General features: G+C 35.7%; 1 pseudogene; it reads left to right on the plus strand.

The window, feature by feature from the left end:
• The first annotated feature begins 844 nt into the window (after positions 1-844).
• Positions 845-1,329, plus strand: LOC101325701 (large ribosomal subunit protein uL30m pseudogene; annotated as a pseudogene).
• Positions 1,330-9,732: the final 8,403 nt, after the last annotated feature.

Genomic DNA, 9,732 nt, shown 5'->3' on the forward strand with positions numbered 1-9,732 from the left:
GGCATTTATGATGAGCATGAAGAAGAACAGATAATAAGACTACAGACATAACTTTCCTTAATTTAGGACAGCAAATATTTAAGATTAAGATTAAGACTTCAGGAAAGAGAGCCTTTAGTTATCATTCTGCAAAGAAACTATTTGGGACAGTTGTTTTTCTTTGTTTAGGCTGACTCTAGAAGGTAAACATTTACTCAGCCATGTCGGGTATCTGTGATTTAACATGATATAGCCCTAAAGTTTAAAACACACAATTGAGTACTTCACCCTTTTGTGCTTAAAACAAAACAATGCAAAATCAACAATAAGTGGACTAATAAAAAGTTTACCAAGCTGCCAAACACTGAAAAAGAATCTAGCAAAATCAAGATGTCTCTCTGAAGGAGGCTACTGATATCTTCAGCAGGAAGTGCAGTGTTCTGAGGCTGAGTTTTAAAGCAGTATGGTATTAAGATGACCTACCTCATAGCACTAATATAGAACTTAAGAGAACCTGGAATCCAAAGCCACAAGATTTGACTGACTTGGATGTCCAACTCTATGTAACCATTTCCAATGTCCTGCCAAGCAGTTTTGTAGCTCCTGCTTCAATTTCACCCCAGACCTCATTACATTACAAAATTTGCATTTAAACTAGAAGAGTTCCAACTGACAAAGCGTCCTCCTTAAAAAGTTGAAGTGATGCTTTTTTACTCCCTGGTGTAAACCATTTCTACTTGAAAACTGCTACCATCTCCCACCCAAATGTTCTCTCCTCCACACTAAGTATCCTCTATGAAGTCTACTTCCCATCAGGTGGAAAGACATTTAGCAGTCACCATCTCTAAGAACAGTCACCACCCTCATGGCAAGGATTTTGCACTCAATAGTTCAGAGCCCCCCAGGCACACTATCAATGGTGACAAAAGGTGTGGAGCCTCTTTTTGTACAGACTGGATTTGTCACAGATTTATGAAGTCAAGAATTCCAGATGAAGTTTTTCAGCCTTCACCTGAAGGTCATGAAAAATATGGTGGGGATCCACAGCAACCTTATAAACTGGATATTGTTACCAGAATAAAAAGTACAAAAAGACGTCCATATTGGGAGAAAGATTTAATAAGGATGCTTGGGTTACAAAAAGCACATACTCCTCAAGTTCACAAGAATATCTCTTTGGTGAAGGCAAAACTGAAAGCGGTTAAACGTTTGATAAGAATCAAGCCCCTGAAACTGCCACGAGTTCTCCCAACGGAGGAGGACATGTCCAACGCGTGCCTCAAGAGCACTGGGGAACTGATGGGGGCGTGGCTTCAGAACCCTGAGCACCAGGAAGAAAAGAAGTCCTGATGGCCTCGCAGCTTCAGAGTAAAACGTGCAAGTCATGTCTATGTAAAGATGGTGAGAAAGTGTTCTCATTAAAATATGTTTTAAATTCTAGTCATTAAAAGAAATATAAAGATATTTTCCAGATCCCTTCAATATCTGGGGTCTCTTCTTCACATGTGGCAGTTTGCCAGTGACCCAAAATCAAGCACAATAATCCAAGAGCAAACACAATGAAGCAACACATTCTTAGATATCTACTATGTACTTATATTAAAGCTGTCTTAGTTGAGTTTAGATGTTTGTCCAGAGCTTTCATGGTATTTCCATTTCTGAGATGATGACGTGCCCTGTGCATTATCTATGTGCCCTTGCTATAAGGTCTATGTTGACCTGCCTTTTATGTCCTGTTGCAGATCCTGGTGGACAAATGTTCAAGCAGCTGCCTTAACTCTATACTTACGTGTTGTATACGGAAAAGTAATTGTAGGATTTCCTACTTACAAAGTTATGACCCTGAGATGGAGTATTTGCATTAGATACATCAAACACTAGGATCGTTACATTTTTTCCTCCCTTAATGTCTATTTTGACCCAATATAAACAAGTCTGGGCATGATATAATATCAAACCACTATACACGTCTATAGGTTGCTTAAAGACTATCCCAAAGAGGGAAATTCAGGGAAAATCCCAGTATAATTTACTTGTTCATATTATATTTAAACAAAAACAGATGGTTATATTTTATAGAATTTTGCTCTATTGAATGACTTGTTTTGGCACAATATAAAGTCAAGTAATGTTCAGACTGGGGACCAGGGTGAAATGGTGCTGTTTATGTACGTGACATAGGAAGATCTGAGCATGAAGGTCAACTAGGTGTAGACTAATGTTGGTTCCCTTTTATTTATTAAGTGAAATTGACATGCCTTAGAAGACAGGTAAAGCTACACAACTTTTCCCATCTTGGCTCTTGTGACACTTTTCTGCAACTTTCACATTACACTATTAGAACTTTCATGTTACAACTTTCACATTATGGCCATACCTCTAAAATATACCACATGGCCTCACTTTCCAGTCTTTGCTTACACATTTTCCTGTTCTAGAATGCTCTTTCATTGCTGCATGTATGTGAATACTCTCACCACCCTACAGGCTCAGAGTAGAATGCTTAGATCAGCCCCTCAATATATAGCCATTAGCCTCACTTTTATGTGGGTGCTATGCTGGACTTCCTTATGATTTCCTTTCTCTTGGTGCATAGCCTAGTACCTGGTTTAGTTGATAAGCTGACTCATCTCTGGGCTCATGGTATTGATGTGGTCCTGCACTATCGCAGTCCTGCACGCTGGGCTTGGAAATAAGAAAGAGAGTAAGACGCTATAGTTGTTGCAGAGAATACCAAGTTGAGTTCAAATACAAATTGTTTCCCTTCACTGATTTTCACTTGAATGGCACTTTACAAAAACTAATTTTGATACATGTTCCTTCTTTTCTATTAGCACTTCAAAGTCAACTTTGTGTTTTCTAAACTAAGAAAATCTTTCTGATTGGAATCACAATCTCTGATATATCATTTTCCATGTTCCCAGGTGGCCTGAGACCACCTCAGGGAATCTTGACAGCATGTAACTAATTTGTATCTCAGTTTCCTCATCTGCAAAATAGGAACAACAATAGTACCAAGCTCATGTGTTTGTTATCCCAGCTAAATGAATTACTACTTCTAAGTGCAAAATCTCTATGTGATATGCATTATATAAATGTCAGTTAAATAAATTCCTTTTATTCTTGTGGGTAGGGAAACATTTTCATGAATTTTAGATGTTTCTTATCCTTATTTGAGCAATCCCAAGCTTATTTCCACACATATAAATCCTAGTTATCCTTCAAGGAAAAGAGGGAACATTGGAGTGGTAGAATAGTAAAAACAAACAAACAAAATTCATATTGTAATCAATTTGACTCCATAAATAACCAAACTTATGCCCCTGCACCAGTTACCCAGTGAATTTTCAACTTCATATCATTAATATGTAGATAGAATTAACTACTTCCTATGTTCTTTGGAAAAATTAAATAATCACAACTTATCATCTGGGCCTTTATTAATCCAAAATACATTTATTGAAAGCCTAATATGTAAGAGTACTATCTTAAATATGGGGTCTCAAGACTAAATGCTATAGTCAATGATCCTCCTCTTGCGGAAAGTATTTTCTAGTTAGGGAGGATCAATGATAAACAGTAGTAACAAAGCAACCACCAATCAAATGAAATGGAACATTGGAATTTGGGGGAAGAGTTTAACATAGGATAGTCAGAGACGGCTTTTCTGAGGAGGAGCCATCTAAGCAGAGACCAGAGCCTCTGGAAACGGGCAGGTCTGGTGATGATTTGGAGAAGAGCATGTCAGGGAAGAACAACAAGTGCAAAGGCTCTTGGCTCAGTGGAGGCCAACCAAAAGGCAGCTGACTTAGCTTACAAGCTGGAGAGCTGATTAAGGGAACGTGGGTGGAGGCTGAGACAACTGCTGACGTGAGCCCCACCCACTTTGTCAAAGCCGTTGGATTTTATTCTAGGTATAATGGAAAGGTGTAAATAGGTACAATTTACATTTTTAAGAGGAAGTATGACATCCATGTATAGAATAGAATGTAGGAGGGCAAGAGGAGAATCAGGGAGACTAGCAATGAGGACATACTGCCATTGTCCAGGTGAGAGATGAGAAATAGTGAGGTAGAAGTACTCTAAAAAGGCAAATTAGGCATAATTTGCATAACTAGGCATAACACAAAGATGTGTCATGGATTGAATGGTTCAGAGACAGAGTGGTGTGAAGTGTAACTCCAAAGTTTTGTCCTGAGCAAATGGGGACATGCTGATGAAATTAATAATACAGACATACTTCTGAGATATTTTGGGTTCAGTTCTGGACCATTGCAATAAAGCTAATACAGCAATAAAACTAGTCACATAAATTTTTGGTTTTCTAGTACATATAAAAGTTGTGGTTACACTATAGTCTATTAAGTGTGCAATAGCATTATGTATAAAAAACAATGTATGTACCTTAATTAAAAAATATTCTATTGCTAAAAAATACTAATCATCCTCTGAGCCTTCAGTGAGTTGTAATCTTTTTGAAATAGAAATATCAAAGATTACTGATCACAGATCACCATAACAAATACAACAATAAAAAAGTTTGAAGTATTGCAAGAATTACCAAAATGTAACACAAAGATACAAAGTGAGCAAATGCTGTTAGAAAAATGGTGCTGATAGGTATGCTCAATGCAGCTTAACAAACCTTCAGTTTGTGGAAAACACAGTTATCTGCAAAGAGCAATAAAGCAAAGTGCAATAAACAAGGAATGCTTGTAATAATAACAATAAAATAAAAATAGTAAAATATGATGAAATTATTACTATAGACAAACAACTATTTAAATTCATTTATGAATAATAATTTGCTTAATCCTTACAAAAAAAACCCTGTGGGTCAGATGTTATTATTATTTTCCCCATTTTACAAATGTAGAAACATAGAGGAGTAAAGTATACTGCTTATTGTCCCAGGTTTACTAAGTGACATACAAGAATTGAGCTGAGTCTAGCTTCATAGTCTATGATTTTAACCACTACAATATAGTGCCCCGGTGTTTCAGGGAGGATAAACTTGACATACCTATTGAATATCTATATGAAGATATTGAGTAGGCTGTTAGATATTTGACTGGTACTCAAAAGAGAGATCAGGGCTCAAAATGGAAAAAATTGGAAGAATTTAATTAGACATGGAATATAAAGCAAGAAACTAGATGAGATTACATGGAAAGACAGAGCAGAGAGAGAAGCAAGGAGGGCCAGAGATTGAGACCTGCAGAATTTCAATATTCAGAAGATGGGAAGGAGACAGGGAATCAGTTTAGACTGAAAAGGGATGACCAGATGGGAGGAAAATAGGAAGATGGTATCCAAGTGGAAAAGTGTTTTCAAAAGAAAAAAGTGGCCAAAAGTATGGCTAAGAGAATGAGTATATGAGTGTCCTAGAGAGGCTGATGAGGCATATTATATCTCTAGGCTAATTAAAATGAATAAAAAGATTGTATAATGAACAAGCAAAACGAGGCAGAAATGAAATAATAATGATGATCATGATGATAGATCAACCTAAATGATGAGAAAAAATAAAAATAACGAAATGAAATAAATAGTATGATAGTAGACTTAAACTCCAAAGTATCAGGATCTACATTAAATTTAATAGCGCTTCTAGTATGATGGAGTTAACCCTTAGCAGTCTGACAATGCCACATTTAACAATTATAAAATCTGTACAAAGCATAAGAAGCACTACAAGAGAGTTCTGAAGAGTGAGCAACCTTTTAATGCGAGTGTAATCTTGGAGGTAGGTAGCAGTTTGTGGTACATTCCCACTTTTGTGGTTTTGACCCAAGAATAGGTCATAGTGGCTTCTCAGTGTCAAGGAGTTTATACTCTGATAGGCTGCTATCTTTCTGGCCTGAGAAATCAAAAGACAGGTCCTGGGACAACCATAGCCGCCAGAGAGGAAGGAATTCTGTACAGGAGTTAGTAAAGGAATGATCCATGTTCTGTGTTTGTACTCTGCCCAAGTCTGTGGTTGACCCTGAACCATGCATTCACAGGGCAAACAAAAAACAGCCCACAGATACATCTTAAAGTACTGAAGTGAGATTTGAACCATGGTCCCTGGAGGTAGGTGAAAGTTTGCCATTTGTGTCTGAGCAAGTTAATTGTCTGGTAGTAAAAATATATTATCACTCTTTGGAAGAAAATAATAAAATCCAGAGCCTACAGAACATAAAATTCACAATGTCTGTGATACAATCCAAAATTGCTTGACAAAGGAAAAACTGGCGAAACATCACTCATTCTCAAAGGAAAATATAATTAATATAAAACAACCCTGATATAACCCAAATGTTGAAATTATCAGTAAAGATCTTAAAACTATACTATATATAGTTATAGCTACTATAACTATGCTCCACGAGGTAAAGGAAATTATGCCTGTAATGAATGAAAAAACAACATCTCAGAAAATATTTTTAAAAGGATCAAGTGTAAATTTTAAAACTAGGAAATTACAATATCTAAAAAAAAACCCACTGGATGAGCTGAATAGCAGAATGGGGATAACATAAGGAAAAGTCAGAGAATTTGAACGGTCAACAACTTTTTCTGAGTAGGGTCAGAGAGCAAATATTTTAGGTTTTGTGGTCCCTATAGTCTCTGCTTCAACTACTAAAGAAAGCAGCTGTAGTCAATATGTAAATAAATGTATATGGCTGTGCTCTAATAACACATTATCTATGAAAGCCCATTGTAGGCTAGGATTGTCCTGTATGCCATCATTTGCTGTTTCCAGAAATAGATTCATAGACGTTATCCAATGTGAAGAAGACAGAGAAAATATTCTGTAAAAGTGAGCAGATCCTCATAAACCTGTCAGACAATATCAAACAGTCTTGCTTATGATTAACTAGTCTCCAAAGGAGTAGAGAGAAAGTTTAGCAGAAAAAATTTTTCAAAGAAATAATAGCTAAAAATGTCCCCAATTTCATGAAAAGTAAAAGTTTACTGTTTCAAAAAGCTCAAGGAACTTCAACGAGCATAAATACAAATCTCAAAATCACACACACACACACACCCCATACAAGACTAAGCATATCATAGTTAGAGTACTGAAAACCAGAGTAAAAGAAACATCTTGAATGCAGTGAGAAAAAAAAAGATGCATTGTATACAGGGGACAGACAACTTGAAACCATGAATTCCAGAAAGTAGTGGAATGATGCCTTTAAAATGATAAAAAATGAAAAATCTGGTAATCCAGAATTCTATATCCAGTGAATATATCCCATGTTCATGGATTGTAAAACTTAATATTGTTAAAATATACATATTATTCAAAGCAATCTACAGATTCAATGCAATCTCTATCAAAATTCCAATGGCATTTTCACAGAAACAGAAAAAAATCCTAAAATTTGTATGGAACTACAAAGGACTGTCAATAGCCAAAGCAGTCTTAAAAAGCAGAACAAACAAACAAATAACTCAATTGAAAAATCAACAAAGGACTGAATAGACATTTTTCCATAGAAGACATATATGGCTTACAGGTACACAAATTATCAGGGAAATGCAAACCACAATTAGATATCAATTCACAGATGTTAGGATGTCTATTACCAAAAATACAAGAGGTAAATTCTGATGAGTATGTGGAAGAAAGGGACCATGTATACTGTTGGTGGGAATGTAATTTGGTACAGTCTCTATGGAAAACAGTAAGGAGTTTGCTCAAGAAATTAAACACAGAGCTACAGTATGATTCAGCAGACTCACTTCTAGGTATATATATACCCAAAGGAAGTGAAATTGTGACTTCAAAGAGATATTTGTACTCCCATGTTCATTGCAGCATTATTCACAATAACCAAGGTATGGAAGCAATGTAAATGTTTGTAGTCCAATGGATGGAAAAAGAAAATAAAATGTGATATATGAAACAGCATAGATGATCTGGAGGACATTATGCTAAATGAAATAAGCAAGACAGAGAAAGACAAATGCTGTTATGATCTCACTTGTGTGTGAAATTAAACAAACAAACAAAAAATGATGCACTGAAAAAAAACAGAGAGTAGAATGATGGTTGCCAGGGGCTGCGGGTTGAGGGAAATAGGGAGAGGCTGGTGAATAGGTACAAACTTTAAGTTATAAGATAAATAAGGTCTTAGGATCAAATGTGTGACATGGCAATTACAGTTGACAATACGGTATTGTATAATTGAAATTTGCTAACAGAGTAGAACTTAAGTGTTTTAACAACAACAAAAAAAAAACAGGTAAATATGTGAGTTGATGGGTGTGTTAATTAACTCTATGTCCTTTCACAACATATATCAAATCATCATGTTGTACATTTTAAATGTATTACAATTTTATTTGTCAATTATACCTCATTAAAGCTGGAGAAAAAATGTATTAAAAACAATGAAAGAGGGACTTCTCTGGTGGCGCAGTGGATAAGACTCCACACTCCCAATGTAGGGGGCCCGGGTTCGATCCCTATTCAGGGAACTAGATCCCACATGCATGCCGCAACCAAGGAGCCCGCATGCTGCAACTAAGGAGCTGGTGAGCTGCAACTACGGAGCCTGCCTGCCACAACTAAGACCTGGAAAAACCAAATAAATAGTAAAAATTTAAAAAAATAAATAAAATAAAAAAAAACAATGAAAGAGAAAATAAATATTGCCTACAAAGGAACAATTGCACTAATTGCAAAATTAGTAGTAGTTGTAGAGTAGATTTATCTTTATAATTTCCAGTTTCTACTTCATGGTTTAAATATTGTTAAGGAACTAAGAGATTATGATTGATAACCATGAATTTTCTCTCCAGAGAGATTACCATTTTAAAACAATGGCACATTTTCAAACACACAATAATTGTGTTTATCACCAACCGACCTTCACTAAATCAACTTCCAAAAGATGTGCTTTCTAAAGAGGAAAATTAAAGCCAGAAGAAAGGACTGTTACACAAGAAGGATGATTTGAGGTTACCATAGGACACCATAAATACTCCCTTTATGGGTACATGGCATACTTACAGCAATTCATTAACAAACATCACTGAAAAGCAAACAGGCTAATATAAATCTTCAACCTGAAACTCAGAAACATCCAGGAGAAAGGAAATCTATGACAACTTTTGGCTAGATGCAACAAGATCACTTGATGGGATGAAAAAAATCCATCAGACATATTTACTCTTTAATATAAATGCAACAATACTCCTAGGTATGTATTCTCTTGGAAGCTTAGATTATACTCTAAAGGCCATGGGGTGTAAGTGATTACACTTCAAAGAAGGAATAGAAGATAACACACTTGGATTTTAAGAGCAGTTATTTTAGGTGATAGGACTTGAATAATATTTTAAAATAAGTGTTGTTGTTTCCAAATTTCCTACAATTACAATTAACAATTGAGGACTTCCCTGATAGTCCAGTGATTAAGATTCTGCCCTTCCACTGCAGGGGGCATGGTTCGATCCTTATTCAGGGAACTAATATCCCACATGCTGTGGTGGTATGGCCAAAAACCAAACCAAACAAACAAAACAACAACCAAAAAACCCTCAAAAGACAACAAAACAAAAAATAATTAACAACTGAGAAAAAATGAAATAAATTCTCTTCTACTCCAAAGTGGATTTTCTTAAAGAAGTACAAACATTTAAATGTTCTCAAAGAACAGATAAATTAAAGGTCGAGATTCACATTTTAAGATTATTTGTGTTATTGATGGGGTCATAATAAAAAGTTATTTTGGGGGCACATTTCCCTAAGGTATTAGT

The sequence above is a fragment of the Tursiops truncatus genome, chromosome 9 (genome assembly GCF_011762595.2).
Source record: "Tursiops truncatus isolate mTurTru1 chromosome 9, mTurTru1.mat.Y, whole genome shotgun sequence".
Lineage (NCBI taxonomy): Eukaryota > Metazoa > Chordata > Mammalia > Artiodactyla > Delphinidae > Tursiops > Tursiops truncatus.